Below are 15,990 nucleotides of genomic sequence, written 5' to 3'. Positions count from 1 at the left end.
ACCCCCTCCGACATCGAGGTGAGACCAGCCAAATATCCTTGTATATCTTGTGTTGTTGCTCAAATAGGATATGTGGTTGCCCAAGTGGCCGTTCATGTTCAGTTTACATCTCCGAGTGGCCTATGTTTTGCCGGAGTGTTGATTAATTTCCGTTCCGGCAAATTTCAGGCGCTCGATATGTCCTTTTTTAGCAAAGGTCATGCCGGATTTTTTCGTGAATTCTGGCATGACTTGTGCTAGAATATGTACAAGTTTAATCTTTGAATTATGAACGTAGGAAATGTCGTACTCGGACGACGACAGTCTCCCGGGGGAGTGTATCTGGTGCCACGACGATCGAGGTATGTGCGACAGGTTCGTTGAGCTGGACGAAGATCGGCGCTTCAGCATTAAGCTCGAGGAGACCTTCGATTGTGAAACAGTACGCAACAATGACAAGTGTTTTTTTTGTAATTAAGCATGACTTCAACTATTTCAACGTCTAATTTTCATATTTTACAATTCGACTAGCTTATCCCGTGCCATGCAAGACGCTATGTCTTGGAGAGGATGGGTTTTGAAGACCATGAAAATTTCGAAACAAAGAAAATACACCTAAGGACCCATCATAATATGGATTTTGAAGTAAATCTGTGCAATGCTCAGAGCGTAACCCATTTTGGTTGCCAAAATTGGGAAGCACTTTGCAAAATGTATGGTTTTTATGAGGGTATGATTGTCACCATGGATCTTGGTGATCCTGACATCGAGCAAGACAATATGGACATTTGGGTCCTTGTTGATACACTTCCGATTGTACCGCTATGTGAGTTTCTCAAACATAGTTATTAACTAATTTATATTGTTTATTTCAAAATAGTTGATAGCTTATTTCCATTGACAGCTTATTTTGATTCTACAAAGACTGTGCGGAAGATGGTAGATAAAACCCACTACATCGATGGCACCGAATTAACGTATAAGGAGAAAAATCATCTGATCGCATTTTGTACTCTTCTTGAGAATTACAATAACTATTATCGAACTCCTCCAAATTATGGTGAATACGTGCCACTAGTGCATGTGTTGAACCACGGTAACTTCTCTGGAGATACCCTGGTAATATTTTTTACTATTACGACATCCATGCATCTTTTGCATACTTCTAAAACTAGTACATCATTGCTAACTATGAAGTTATTATTATGTTTTTCAATAGAAACTCCCGATGGATTGTGTGCCTCATCTGATGTCTCTGCATGGTCGCCTCTCAGTTCTGAACATATTGGCAGGTAAATCTACGGAGCTCACCTGTGCATATCGGATTTCTAAAACCCGTGAACACATGTTCATCAAAGAATGGAAGAAATGTATGGACATTCGCAAGGAGGTTCTTGGAAGTAACATTCAACGAAAGGCAAGAACTGGAGACAGGCTAATCTCCATTCTCCATAATGGAGAGTCAGGGGCTATCTTGTTTTTTGCTATTTTACCTTAGAAAATGTAGTAGGTCTTAATCGAATGTAATAGGTCCTATGAGGTACAATATGTTTATTATGTGGTAATGTGTTAGAGTTGATAATGAGGAGTACTTGTGATTACGACTAGTGACCAATTTGCTATGTGATGTCATTGATGAAAACAATGATCTTGAGGAGGTGTTATATGACAATGATGTATTATGATGATAAGTTGTTAATGATATGATGATGATGATGATGATATTATTATATCATTGGGTGAAAGAACCGCGGATTAGTTTCAAGTGGATGGACATCCACTTGAAACTAGTCCACGGTTCTTTCACCCCACGATGTAATAACTCATTATGATGTAAAAACAATCTCTAAATTCCTGTTGTATGAAAACTTGTGTAAAGGTGTATGAATACAACATGAAATAAAAAAGAAATAAAATACTAAATAATAGTAGTAGCGCGGGAAAGGAGAAGCGCTACTACTAATTACCAGTAGCGCTGTTCTGAAGAAGCGCTACTACCAAGTCAATTTAGCAGTAGCGTGGATCAAGGCGCGCTATTTCTAAGCATTAGCTGTAGCACCTTATCAGTAGCGCTCCTGCCCACGCTACTAATAGGCCTAAAACCCACGCTGCTGCTAGGCTTTTCCCTAGTAGTGCATCCACATGAGGATAATTATCCTACACGTGATCTAGAGCTTGCAGCCATAGTCTATGCACTCAAGACCTGGCGACATTACGTTCTTGGTAAACATTGCGAGATCTACACCAATCACCAGAGTCTCAAGTTTTTTTTCACCTAACCAGATTGGAACCTTAGGCAAAGATGTTGGTTGGAGGTGATCTCAGATTATGATCTAGGGATTACCTACACTCCAGGCAAAGCCAATGTTATGGCTGATGCGCTAAGTCGTAAATCTTATTGCAACAATCTCATGTTGCGGCAGGGCCAACCACTTCTCCATGAGGAATTCCGTAAGCTTAATCTTCACATTGCTCCTCACAGATTCCTTTCTACCTTGGTGGTGAAACCTACTCTTGTGGATCATATCATAGAAGCCTAGAAGCATGATACGGGGATTACCCGGATCAAGAGAAACATTTCCAAGGGTATTGCTGGTAGTTTCTCTATAGGTGATCGAGGTGTCGTTCTCTTTGGAAACTGCCTGGTGGTCCCTAAGAAGCAACATCTTTGACAATTGGTTCTTAAGGAGGCGCATGAATCTCCTCTCATGATTCATCCCAGTAGTACTAAGATGTATCAGGACCTATGCTAGAGGTTCTGGTGGACTAGGATGAAGAGATAAATCGCTCAGTTCATTGCTAACTGTGACGTTTGTCATCGCGTTAAAGCAGAGGATCAAAGACCTGCTGACACCCTTCAGCCTTTAGCTATCCCTCAGTGGAAATGGGATAAAGTTGGCATGGACTTCATTACCGGTTTTCCTAGGACCAGAAGAGGGAATAATGCTATCTTCGTAGTCATTGATCATCTCTCCAAAGTGGCCCACTTCCTACCTGTTCGAGAGAGTATCACTGCTAGTCAGGTCGGTAACTTATATATTTCTCGAATAGTGTCACTTCATGGTGTTCCACTAGTGATCAATTCAGACTGTGGTAGTCTTTTCACTTCTCATTGCTGGGAGAGTTTCCAAACTGCCATGGGAACCCATCTTTCCTTCAGTACTGCTTTCCACCCTCAGTCGAGTGGTCAGGTGGAAAGGGTCAACCAAATTCTCGAAGACATGCTTAGAGCTTGCGTTATCTCATTCGATATGGATTGGGAGAAATGTCTTCCTTTCGCCGAGTTTGCTTATAACAATAGCTATCAATCTAGTCTCAAGAAAGCTCCTTTTGAGATTCTTTATGGACGAAGATGTTGCACACCCTTGAACTGGTTAGAAACCGGTGAAAGACAATTCTTTGGACCAGACATGATCCAGGAGGCAGAAGAGCAAGTTCGCATCATTCGTGAGAACTTGAAAACAGCCCAGTCTCCTCAAAAGAGCCAGTATGACCGTCATCATAAGGATATGACTTATGAAGTTAGCGACAAAGCTTACCTTCGGGTTACTCCTTTGGAGGGTACCCATCGTTTCGGTATCAAAGGCAAGTTGGCTCCTTGTTACATTGGTCCTTTTAGCATTCTCGCTAAACGAGGAGAGGTTGCCTACCAGTTGGAACTACCCCCACATCTTTCTCAATTTCATGATGTCTTCCACGTCTCCCAACTCAGGCGTTGCTTCTCGGATCCCATCCGCGGAGTAGACCACGAAACACTTGATCTCCAAGATAACCTCACTTACCGAGAATACTTGGTTCGCATTCTCGATCAAGCAGAGCGTGTCACCCGTCGTCAGAACATCAAGTTTCTCAAGGTTCAGTGGTCTCACCATTCCAAGAGAGAAGCTACTTGGGAGCGAGAAGATCGTCTCCGACTGGAGTATCCTACTTTCTTTCTGTCGACCCCTGAATCTCGGGACGAGATTCTTTCAAGTGGGGGTGAGTTGTCACATCCCTAGTTCTGGTATGCTCAAGGCTAGCTAGTCATGTGCGCATCATGTTTAAATTTCATTTATGTTTGAAATGAGGATTTGTGAAACCCTCAGAATCATCTCTGGAAATGACCCAAATAAAAAGTGCTCCAAAAAGGTCCAAGAAAATGCTCATGTTGCCCTCTGAAAATATTGGGCAGAGATAAAAATCAAACCAATATTTTTAAGAGCTCATAAGTATTTATTTTGGGCATTTGGATTAATGTAGTAATTATTTGCTTTGGATATATATTGTTATATATATAATGTTGTCCAAAAATTATGCCAGCTCTTGAGGAGCTCTGGAATAGTACCACTAGCCCCTACACAAATTAGCATAAGAAAACTAAATGGTTTAGTATTTTTTTATTAAATTAAAAAAATGTCAGAAAAATAGAAAAGAGAACAAAATGAAAAAAACCCACTTGTCCTCACCTGCAGCCCTGGCGCCTCAGCTGGCCCAGCACTGTGGCCAGCCCAGCAGCAGCCCAGCCCGCCTCCTCCTCTGTCTTCTTCCTTGCGCCTACTGGCAATGTGCGTGTCGCGCGCGCGCTCGCCCGCGGCCACATCTCCCGCCACCTCCTGCTTCTCCCTCTCACCGCCTGGAACGCCTGGACGACACCACGCAACCCCCCAGGCCTCTCTCACTCTCCTCCGTCCTCCTCCCCGCCTCTGTCGCCCTCTCCCGCGACAGCCGAGCGCTGCCGTCGCTGCAGCTCACCGCCGACGCGCTCCCAGCGGTCCCCTCACACCTCCATCGTGTCCCAGAGCTCCGCCTACTCGCGCTGAAGCCTTTCGCCGAGGCATGCAAGCCGGAACGCCCCAAGGACCCGCCATCGCCATCGTCTTCGCCTCCGGCTGCCAGAGATTTTCTTCGCTGCCCCGCCGTCTCCAGTGCATCCCCGAGCTCGCCGACGATGCCATCGAGCCCACCGTGAGCTCCTGCCCCGTTCCCCTCTCTCCGTTTAGCCGTTTGCGCACCGTAGTTCCATCCCCCTTCATGGCCGTAGCTCCTCGCAGCCAACCATGTCGCCGCCGTCGTCCTAGCCACTGCAGCCCGCAACCGAGCGTGTCACCGTGCTTCTAGTGACGCCAAGAGGCCATAGCGCCTCTCCGCTCACTCCCCCATGCCCTCTAGAACCTCACTGCACTTGGTCGTGCTCTGGCCGCCACCGCGAGCTCTGCTCCGGCGAGCTCCGACCACCCCACCGTCTCCCGTGTGTCCCACTGGATGCGCGCGAGCCTGGGCTTCGCGTAGGTGCTCTCCCCGCGCGTTTGGTCGCTGGAGCGACGATCCCGAGCCCCTCCACTGCGTTCGGCCTCGCTGGCGGCTAAACGCCAGTGGGGTTGACCGTTTTGACCACGCCGTCCCGTCAAGTGGGCCCCGTGAGTCAGGTGATTAGCTTAGGGCTAATCATCGTTAACTAACCCCCCTGACACTGACTAGTGGGCCCCGTGCCACTAATCCTCTAATTAGGATAAGCTAACCCCCCTGTTTAACCCTGAGACACTGCGTGTGGACCCCACACATCAGGTTTGACCAGGTCAGCGCCGTTGACCTGCTGACGCATGCATGACACAAGGCTGACACAGTTATTTATTTTCTGGTATAAAAATAAATCAGGAAAATCCAGAAAATGATATAAACTTCAAAAATTCATAGAAATTCAACCGTAGCTCAGATTGAAATAATTTATATATGAAAAATTATCAGAAAAATTTAATCTATCTATTTGTACTAGTTTCATGCATGACAAACCAACTTATACCTACTGTATAAGTGAAACACTAAAATGGCATTTATAAGGGCTTAACTTGGAGTTGCATTTGAATTCTTGATTCAAATGGACTTCAACCAAATGAATGCTAGCTGCATTAGCTCAAATAGCATCACATCTTAATTCCATGTTCATGCATCATATTGTTGCGTATGCTTGTGTATTGATTGTCGACACCGTTCCTTCTCGATAGGTCCTGCTCCGGAGAGTGCTCCAGAGTACCTGTTTGAGGAGCAGTGCCCCTGTTGATCTACCAGGCAAGAAAACCCCCTTGTTCATTTTGATACAATCCTACTCTCTCGCTCCTGCTCTCAGTTATTGTATTAGGAAAACAATGATTCAATTGCTACTTTGTGCTGCGGTAGTTGAACCCATTCCTCTGCATGACCTGTCATTGCCATAGTAAATAGTTGAAACCCACTAGCATGTGTAGGAGTTGATTGAAGACATGTTGTGTTCCTACCATGCCATGCTTGCTATTGCTTAGAGTGTGTCAGGTCTGATTCATTGGGAATGAATTGGAGTGCGGTGCTCTAGGTTCTGATGCTGAGAGTGAAGTGTGTGAACACGATTTGGTAAAGGTAGCGGTGAGAGGCCATGTAGGAGTACATGGTGGGTTGTCTCACTGGAATCGTCCTTAAGCACCGAGTTCTATGTATGTCGTCCAATGACTCGATACTACCACACATTGGGTTCCCGTAACTCGACCCCTCTCGACTTATTAACCAACTTGATCTTTGTCCACGAGTCGCAACTATTTTCTGGTGTTTGTAGGTAGTGTTAGTAGTCTACCAAGTGGCACCTGGCCAGGTGGGCTTGGGACAGACTAGGCACAAGTGACACGGTGTACCAAGCGTAGATCCATCTAGCGAGGTGGGCTTGGGAACCCTGCACACATCGTTTGGGGCCGTGAGTGAAACCCCAGCCGGATCTCCTTACGGATGGAACCCGAATAGGCGATGAACCTGGAGTAGAATCTTGTGTGGTTAGTTAGGTCATGGCCGACACCCTCGCCAGGCTTCCGCTTGAAGGTTGCTGAGATACATGACGTGTACATGGCGGTAAGTGGCGAGAGCGTGTGTGAAGAAGTACACCCCTGCAGGGTTAACATGATCTATTCGAATAGTCGGGTCCGCGGTTATGGACTTCTTGGATGCTTACGTGGTACATAGACAACTTGAAGTGGATAAGATAAAATTCTCAAGACAAGTGTGAGTGCTATGGATGGCCTTCTCGTAGGGATACGAGGATGAATCCATAGTAGTGTATTGTGTGGTGATTTGTGGACTCGTGTGCGCCATCTCACCTCAAAGAAGTTTCTCGTAGTCGTAGAACAGGATAGTCATTGAGTCAAAGCTGGCTTGCTGCAACTAAACCCCACATTACTTCTTGATACAAATGCATGTATGATAGGATCTGATGTAAGTGTTGTTGAGTACCTTTGTACTCATGTTGCTTTATTTATGTTTTTGCAGCGGATACTTCGGTCTTACTAGTGTTCTCGTGGGCTTCGACAAGTAGCTTGTACCTCAGCTATGATCTTGATCGGATGTTGTAGATAGTCAGGATCTTCAACCTTTTTAATTTGTAGATGTCTGTACTCAGACATGTAATGCTTCCGCTTGTTGCTTGATTGCTCTAAATGTTGGGTCATGTGACCCCTGTTCGTAATAAATGCTATGATGGCTCTTATGAGCCTTTATCTATATGAGTTGTTGAGTTATGTTGTGATGCCATGTTGTACAGCACATACTTGCATGTTATGCGTACGTGTCATGTGTATTGCTATGTGTGGGATCTGACTATCTAGTTGTTTATCCTTAGTAGCCTCTCTTACCGGGAAATGTCTCCTAGTGCTTCCAATGAGCCCTGGTAGCTTGCTACTGCTCCGGAACACTTAGGCTGGCGGCATGTGCCCTTCTTCGTTCATGTGTCTGTCCCTTCGGGGAAATGTCACGTGATGTCTATCGGAGTCTTGCTAGCCTGCTACAGCCCGGATTCTCCGGAGTCCTGCTAGCCCAACTGCTACAGCCCGGATTCACTCGCTGCTGACCAACACGTTCATTGCTGGGTCATGTATGCCTATCCCTGTAAGTTAATGCCACTTTGGGTTCACGACTAGCCATGTCAGCCCTGGTTCTTGTCATATGGATGCTAGCGACACTATCATATACGTGTGCCAAAAGGCGCAAACGGTCCCGGGCATGGTAAGGCGACACCCGTGGGAATACCATGTGTGAGGCCGCAAAGTGATATGAGGTGTTACATGCTAGATCAGTGTGGCATAGAATCGGGGTCCTGACACAAGCCTACGATGGAATTACTCACGCACGGCGGTGATCATCATGAAATTGGTGATGGAGGATGGTTGATGATGACGACGGCGATGAATCCCCCTCTCCGGAGCCCCGAACGGACTCTAGATCAGCCTCCCGAGAGAGATTAGGGCTTGGCGGCGGCTCCGTATCGTAAAACGCAATGAAACTTTCTCTTTGATTTTTTTCTCCACAAAACGGAATATATAGAGTTGGAGTTGAGGTCGGTGGAGCATCAAGGGGCCCACGAGACAGGGGGGCGCTCCCCCCACCCTCGTGGACAGGGTGTGGGCCCCCTGGCCTTGATTCTTTCACCAGTATTTTTTATATTTTCCAAAAGTTATCTCCGTGGATTTTCAGGTCATTCCGAGAACTTCTGTTTTCTGCACAATAAACAACACCATGGTAGTTCTGCTGAAAACAGCGTCAGTCTGGGTTAGTTTCATTCAAATCATGCAAATTAGAGTCCAAAACAAGGGCAAAAGTGTTTGGAAAAGTAGATACGTTGGAGATGTATCAACTCCCCCAAACTTAAACCTTTGCTTGTCCTCAAGAAATTCGGTTGATAAACTGAAAGTGATAAAGAAAAACTTTTACAAACTCTATTTTGTTTTGTTATTGTAAATATGTAAAGCCAACATTCAAGTTTTCAACAAAGATTATGAAATTACCATATTCACAATAACACTTAGGTCTCATGTTTACTCATATCAATGACATAATCAGCTAGCAAGCAATAATAATAAAACTCGGATGACAACACTTTCTCAAAACAATCGTAATATGATATAACAATATGGTATCTCGCTAGCCCTTTCTGAGACTGCAAAACATAAATGCAGAGCACTTTTAAAGATGAAGGATTGACTAAACATTGTAATTCATGGTAAAAGAGATCCAGTCAAGTCATACCAGATATAAACAAATAGTAATGCATGCAAATGACAGTGTGCTATCCAGTGGGTGCTTTAATAAGAAGGTGATGACTCAACATTAAAGTAAATAGATAGGCCCTTCGTAGAGGGAAGCAGGAATTTGTAGAGGTGCCAAAGCTCGATTTTAAAATAGAGATGAATAACATTTTGAGCGGCATACTTTCACTATCAACGCAACAACTATGAGATGGCGATATCTTCCATGCTACATACATTATAGGCGGTTCCCAAACAGAATGGTAAAAGTTTATACTCCCCCACCACCAACAAGCATCAATCCATGGCTTGCTCGAAACAACGAGTGCCTCCAACTAACAACAACCCTGAGGGAGTTTTGTTTAATTATATTGATTTGCTTTGATCTTTTTTAACATGGGATTGGGCATCCCGGTCACCGGTCATTTCTCACGAATGAGGAGCGGAGTCTACTCCTCTTGAGAATAACACACCTAGCATGGAATATACCGATAGCCCTAGTTGAAACATGAGCTGCTGAATCATACAAAGCAGAATTTCATTTGAAGGTTTGGAGTTTGGCACATACAAATTTACTTGGAACGGCAGGTAGATACCGCATATAGGAAGGTATGGTGGACTCATATGGAATAACTTTGGGGTTCAGGGAGTCCGGATGCACAAGCAGTATTCCCGCTTAGTACAGGTGAAGGCTAGCAAAAGACTGGGAAGTGACCAACCGAGAGAGCGACAACAGTCATGAACATGCATTGAAATTAATTTACACCAAGTACAAGCATGAGTAGGATATAATCCACCATGAACATAAATATAGTGAAGGCTATGTTGACTTGTTTCAACTACATGCGTGAACATGTGCCAAGCCGAGTCACTCAATTCATTCAAAGGAGGATACCATCCCATCATACCACATCACAATCATTTTAAGAGCATGTTGGCACGCAGGTAAACCATTATAACTCATAGCTAATTAAGCATGGCACAAGCAACTATAATCTCTAAATGTCATTGCAAATATGTTTACTTCATAATAAGCTGAATCAGGAACGATGAACTCATCATATTTACAAAAACAAGAGAGGTCGAGTTCATACCAGCTTTTCTCATCTCAATCAGTCCATCATATATCGTCATTATTGCCTTTCACTTGCACGACTGAACGGTGTGTATAATAATAATAGCGCATGTGCATTGGACTAAGCTGGAATCTGCAAGCATTCAACTCAAGAGAGAAGACAAAGTAATATGGGCTCTAAGTTAAATAAACAATCATGCATATGAGAGCCACTAAACATTTTCAATATGGTCTTCTCCTCTCGACCCCCAAAGGAAAGAAAAGAAAATAAAACTATTTACACGGGAAAGCTCCCAACAAGTAAAAGAAGAATGAGAAATCTTTTTGGGTTTTCGTTTTAATTAACACTACAAGCAAGGAAAGTAAAGTAACTATTTTTTTGGTTTTTCTTAAGGTTTATCAAACACACAAGAAGAAAGCTAGAAAAATAAAATTAAACTAGCATGGATAATACAATTAAAGAGTATGAGCACCGACAACTAGAATAAGTGTGTTAATGAAAGCACAAGTGCACCCTGGGTAATTTTGGTAATTAATGACAACATATCCCTTCTTGGACTAACACTTTTACCTAGTATTTTTCAGATAAGTTCAGCAATGGAGTGGCATGGACTAGAGGATGTGGAACCCCTTCAAGATGCTAAGGACAAAGGATTGGCTCAAGCTCAAAGTAGAAGAATCTACATTCTATTTTAGTGATCCAAGATCACATTGAGTCTATAGGAAAAGCCAATACTATCAAGAGGGGATGAGGTGTTGCTTAATGGCTTGCTTGCTCAAAGTGCTTAGTGATATGCTCCAAAGCCCTCAACTACTTTCTCATATCCACATATGACCCAAACCCAAAAGTTAAACTCGGCCCCACCGATTCTTTCTATCCGGCGCCACCGAGTTCAGATGTCATAGCCACTGCCACAAACCCTAATCAAATCGGTCTCACCGATAGGGATCTCGGTCTCACCGAGATGGGATTGTAATCTCTCTGTGTATGTCTATTACCAAAATCGGTCCAACCAAGTTTGTGTAATCGGTCCTACCAAGATTACAATGCAAACTCTCTGTTCCTCTTCGTAACATTTCGGTCCAACCGATATGAGCGAATCGGTCCCACCGAGTTTGCCTGACCAACTCTCTGGTTAGCTTATTACCAAAATCGGTCCCACCGAGTTTGTGTAATCGGTCTCACCAAGATTACGTTATGCCCTAACCCTAATCATATCGGTCCTACTGAGTTGCATGTGAGTCCCACTGAATATCCTAACGGTCACATTATTTGCTAAATCGGTCCGACCGAGTTTCAGGATTCGGTCCCACTGAGATTGGTAAGTTGTGCGTAACGATTAGATTTTGTGTGGAGGCTATATATACCCCTCCACCCAGTCATCATTTGTGGAGAGAGCCATCAGAACGTGCCTACACTTCCAGCATTCATTTTCTGAGAGAGAACCACCTACTCATGTGTTGAGACCAAGATATTCCATTCCTACCATATGAATCTTGATCTCTAGCCTTCCCCAAGTTGCTTTCCACTCAAATCTTCTTTCCACCAAATACAAATCCTGTGAGAGAGAGTTGAGTGTTGGGGAGACTATCATTTGAAGCACAAGAGCAAGGAGTTCATCATCAAGACACCATTTGTTACTTCTTGGAGAGTGGTGTCTCCTAGATTGTCTAGGTGTCACTTGGGAACCTTCGACAAGATTGTGGAGTTGAACCAAGGAGTTTGTAAGGGCAAGGAGATCGCCTAATTTGTGAAGATCTACCCTAGTGAGGCAAGTCTTTCGTGGGCGACGACCATGGTGGGATAGACAAGGTTGCTTCTTTGTGGACCCTTCGTGGGTGGAGCCCTCCGTGGACTCGCACAGCCGTTACCCTTCATGGGTTGAAGTCTCCATCAACGTGGATGTACGACAGCACCAACTATCGGAACCACGACAAAAACATCCATGTCTCCTATTGCGTTTGCACTCTCCAAACCCTTCCCTTTACATTCTTGCAAGTAGCATGCTTTAGTTTCCGCTACTCATATACTCTTTGCATGCTTGGTTGATATGTATTGTGAATGTTAAACTTGTGCCAAAACTCCACTTCAACTTAAAGAACTTAAAAACTATAAATTTTCTCACTTAGTGTCTAATCACCCCCCTCTAGACACCTCTTCTCGAACCTTTCAATTGGTATCAGAGCTTTGGAATCCATTGCTTTGGTTTAAACACCATCGGAGGAAGATGGATGAGTCTACTTTAGGGAGTCTTAGACATATAGTGCCTATACTTGATGGAGAGTATTTTCATGAGTGAAAAAATGAGATGCTTGTGATTTTCAATGAATATCATTTCAACATGCACATTTCTAGCCCGTGTGCACCTTATGTTGACCCCATGCATCCTACCCTTGATGAGTCAATTGACATGATTCGCAATCTTAGAACTGTTAATCTTATCAGTAGAGGCTTGCCTAGAAACTTGATTGGATGTTTGCCTACTCTTAAGTGTGCCTACACTATATGGAAATTTCTTGAGGAATGTTATCCAAATTATTCCTTGAAAAATCTAGATGAAATTCTCCATAAGTCTATTGCCTTGAGTAAGATGAATTCCGATGATCCTATGTTTGGTGATTGTCTATTTGAGCTTACACACCTTATGCGTGCCAAAGGAGATGTTGGAATTATTAGTGATATTATTTCCGAAGCTATTAAAATTCATTAAGAGGACCATTGTCAAACTCACTCGAACGAATCACCCTCTCTAGGAATTGATCCACCAAATGATGATGTTGAACATGGATACTATGATGAGGATGATGATAGTGACTTTAATCTTGACGATGCAATGAGACACTTTGGTCTTATGGCAAATATTCAGGGATATATGGCAGGAGGAAAGGAATGGGTTCTTGTGGAAATTCTTTTGGTCTAGTTATAGTTGATGACTTTTCAAGATTTACGTGGGTGTTCTTTCTCGATGATAAATCGCAGGTCCGAAAGATCTTCAAAAACTTCTCTAGGAAGGCCCAAAATCAATTTGAAGTGAAGATCAAGAAGGTTCGCAGCGACAACGGAATGGAGTTCAAGAACACAAATGTGGACACCTTTCTTGACGAAGAAGGGATTTCACATGAGTTCTCGGCTACGTACACACCTCAACAAAATGGAGTTGTTGAGAGGAAGAACCGGACGCTCATCGAAATGGCGCGAATGATGCTTGATGAGTACAAGACGCCGAAGCACTTTTGGGCGGAAGTGGTTGAGATAGCTTGTCATGCAACAAATCGCTTGTATCTTCACAAGCTACTCGGCAAGACGACATACGAGCTCCTCACTAGTAACAAACCCCAAGTTGGATACTTTCGAGTATTCGGCTCAAAGTGCTACATTCTTGATAAGCACCGTCGTTCTAAATTTGCTCCTAAGTCTCATGAAGGTTTCCTACTTGGTTATGGCTGAAACTCTCACACTTACCGTGTCTACAACAATTTCACCCGAAAGGTTGAAGAGACGGTAGATGTGAAGTTTGATGAATCTAACAACTCACAAGTAGAGCAATTGGCAATTGATGTAGGAGACAAAGACCCTTCGGAAGCAATCCAAGACTTGTCTATTGGCAAGATTCGTCCAATGGAGATGAAGGAGAGTACCTCGTCCATCCAAGTGGAAGCTTCCACCTCACGACAAGGTGAACCAAGAGTTGATATGGGAGCATCCACAAGTGGGACACACCAAGACAAAGAAAATGAGGAAGTACACCAAGATGAACGTCAACAACCTCCTTGACCACCACGACCAGAGAATGACAACGTCAACAATGAAGAAGGCCAAGAAGAAGAACAAGATGAAGAAGATGTTCCACAAAGATCCAATAAAAAGCTTTCACGAGTTCAAGCAAGAGTTGCTAAAGACCATCCCGTCGAGCAAATCTACAATGATATCCAAACCGGGAGAATCACTCGCTCTAAAACTCGTTTAGCTAACTTTTGTGAACACTATTCATTCATCTCTAGCATTGAAACTATGAAGGTTGAAGAAGCTCTGGAAGATCCGGATTGGATAAACGCCATGCATGAAGAGCTACACAACTTTGAGAGAAATCAAGTTTGGACATTGGTTGAGAAGCCCGACAACAACCACAACATCATCGGTACCAAATGGGTGTTTCGCAACAAGCAAGATGAAGATGGACAAGTAGTTCACAACAAATCACGTCCTGTCGCCCAAGGCTACACTCAAGTCGAAGGTATGGACTATGGTGAGACATATGCCCCCGTTGCTATACTTGAGTCCATTCGCATCTTACTTGCCTATGCTAATCACCATGATATCACCTTGTACCAAATGGACGTTAAAAGTGCTTTTCTAAATGGTGAAATAGAGGAGGAAGTTTATGTTAAGCAACCTCCCGACTTTGTCAATCCTAAGAAACCTAATCATGTTTACAAACTTCACAAAGCTCTTTATGGTCTTAAACAAGCTCCTAGAGCTTGGTATAAATTCTTGACCAAGTTCCTTATTGAAAAAGGCTTTGAAATTGGAAAAATTGATTCTACTCTTTTTACAAAAAGGGTTAATGGAGAAATATTTGTGTGCCAAATTTAAGTTGATGATATTATATTTGGTTCGACTAACCCTTACTTTAGTGAAAAGTTTGGAAAGCTAATGTCGGAGAAGTTTGAGATGTCGATGATGAGTGAACTCAAATTCTTTCTTGGTTTGCAAATCAAGCAAACTAAGGAAGGTACATTTGTCTCTCAAACAAAGTACACAAAGGACTTATTCAAGAAGTTCAATATGCAAGAATGCAAAGGTATGACTACACCCATGCCTACTAGTGGACATCTTGATTTGACCAAAGATGGTGAACCGATTGATCAAAAGGTTTATCGCTCAATGATTGGTTCATTGTTATATCTATGTGCTTCATGTCCCAATATTATGTTAAGTGTGTGCATGTGTGCACGATATCAAGCAGCTCCTAAAGAATGTCATCTTAAGGCCTTGAAAAGGATAGTGAGATACTTAATCCATACACCAAATTTTGGCATTTGGTATCCAAAGAGGGCCTCTTTTAATCTTGTTGGCTACTCCTACTCATACTATGCCTGTGACAAGGTTGATAGAAAATCCACTTCGGGTACTTGTCAATTTATTGGTAGATCTCTTGTGTCTTGGTCTTCCAAGAAACAAAACTCGGTATCATTATCCACCGCCGAAGCGGAATACATTGCCGCTGGTTCATGTTGTGCTCAATTACTTTGGATGACCCAAACTCTTAATTATTATGGGATATATGTGAAACATGTTCCATTGCTTTGTGACAATGGAAGTGCTATCAATATTTCTCACAATCCCGTGCAACATTCTCGAACTAAGCATATTGAAGGTCGTCATCATTTCATTCAAGATCATGTTGCCAAAGCGGACATTAATCTTAAACATGTTTGCACCGATAAGCAAATAGCGGATTTTCACTAAACCACTTGATGAGAAAGTGTTTTGCAGGTTAAGAGGTGAATTGAACATCATTGGTGCTTCAAACTTGGAGTACGAACTCCATTTGATACATGCAGGACATGAGCCTATGACTAATCCTTGATATTTCTCTTATGATGATAATCTTAAGTCTTGGATATATTTGCACCTTGCATGTTATCTAACCCGTGTAGGTACTTGGATGAATCTAAGTCTATGAGATTGCAACTCACTCACATCTTGAGCAATCTCTACATCACCAAGCCTCTACACAATGGAGGTTGAAGACAAGGAAGCACGAAACCATTCAAACATCCTTTGACAAATTCTATGTTGAGTTTCATGATTGTCATTTTAAATACACAAGTGCTCTTCCTTGCAAAATCTAACCCATGTAGGTATATGAACTGAAATTCCAAGCGGTGCTCCCAACTCTTGATGAGCTACATCAACCT

The sequence above is a fragment of the Triticum dicoccoides genome, chromosome 6B, assembly GCF_002162155.2.
Source record: "Triticum dicoccoides isolate Atlit2015 ecotype Zavitan chromosome 6B, WEW_v2.0, whole genome shotgun sequence".
Classification (NCBI taxonomy): domain Eukaryota; kingdom Viridiplantae; phylum Streptophyta; class Magnoliopsida; order Poales; family Poaceae; genus Triticum; species Triticum dicoccoides.
This window is presented reverse-complemented; position numbering follows the sequence as displayed.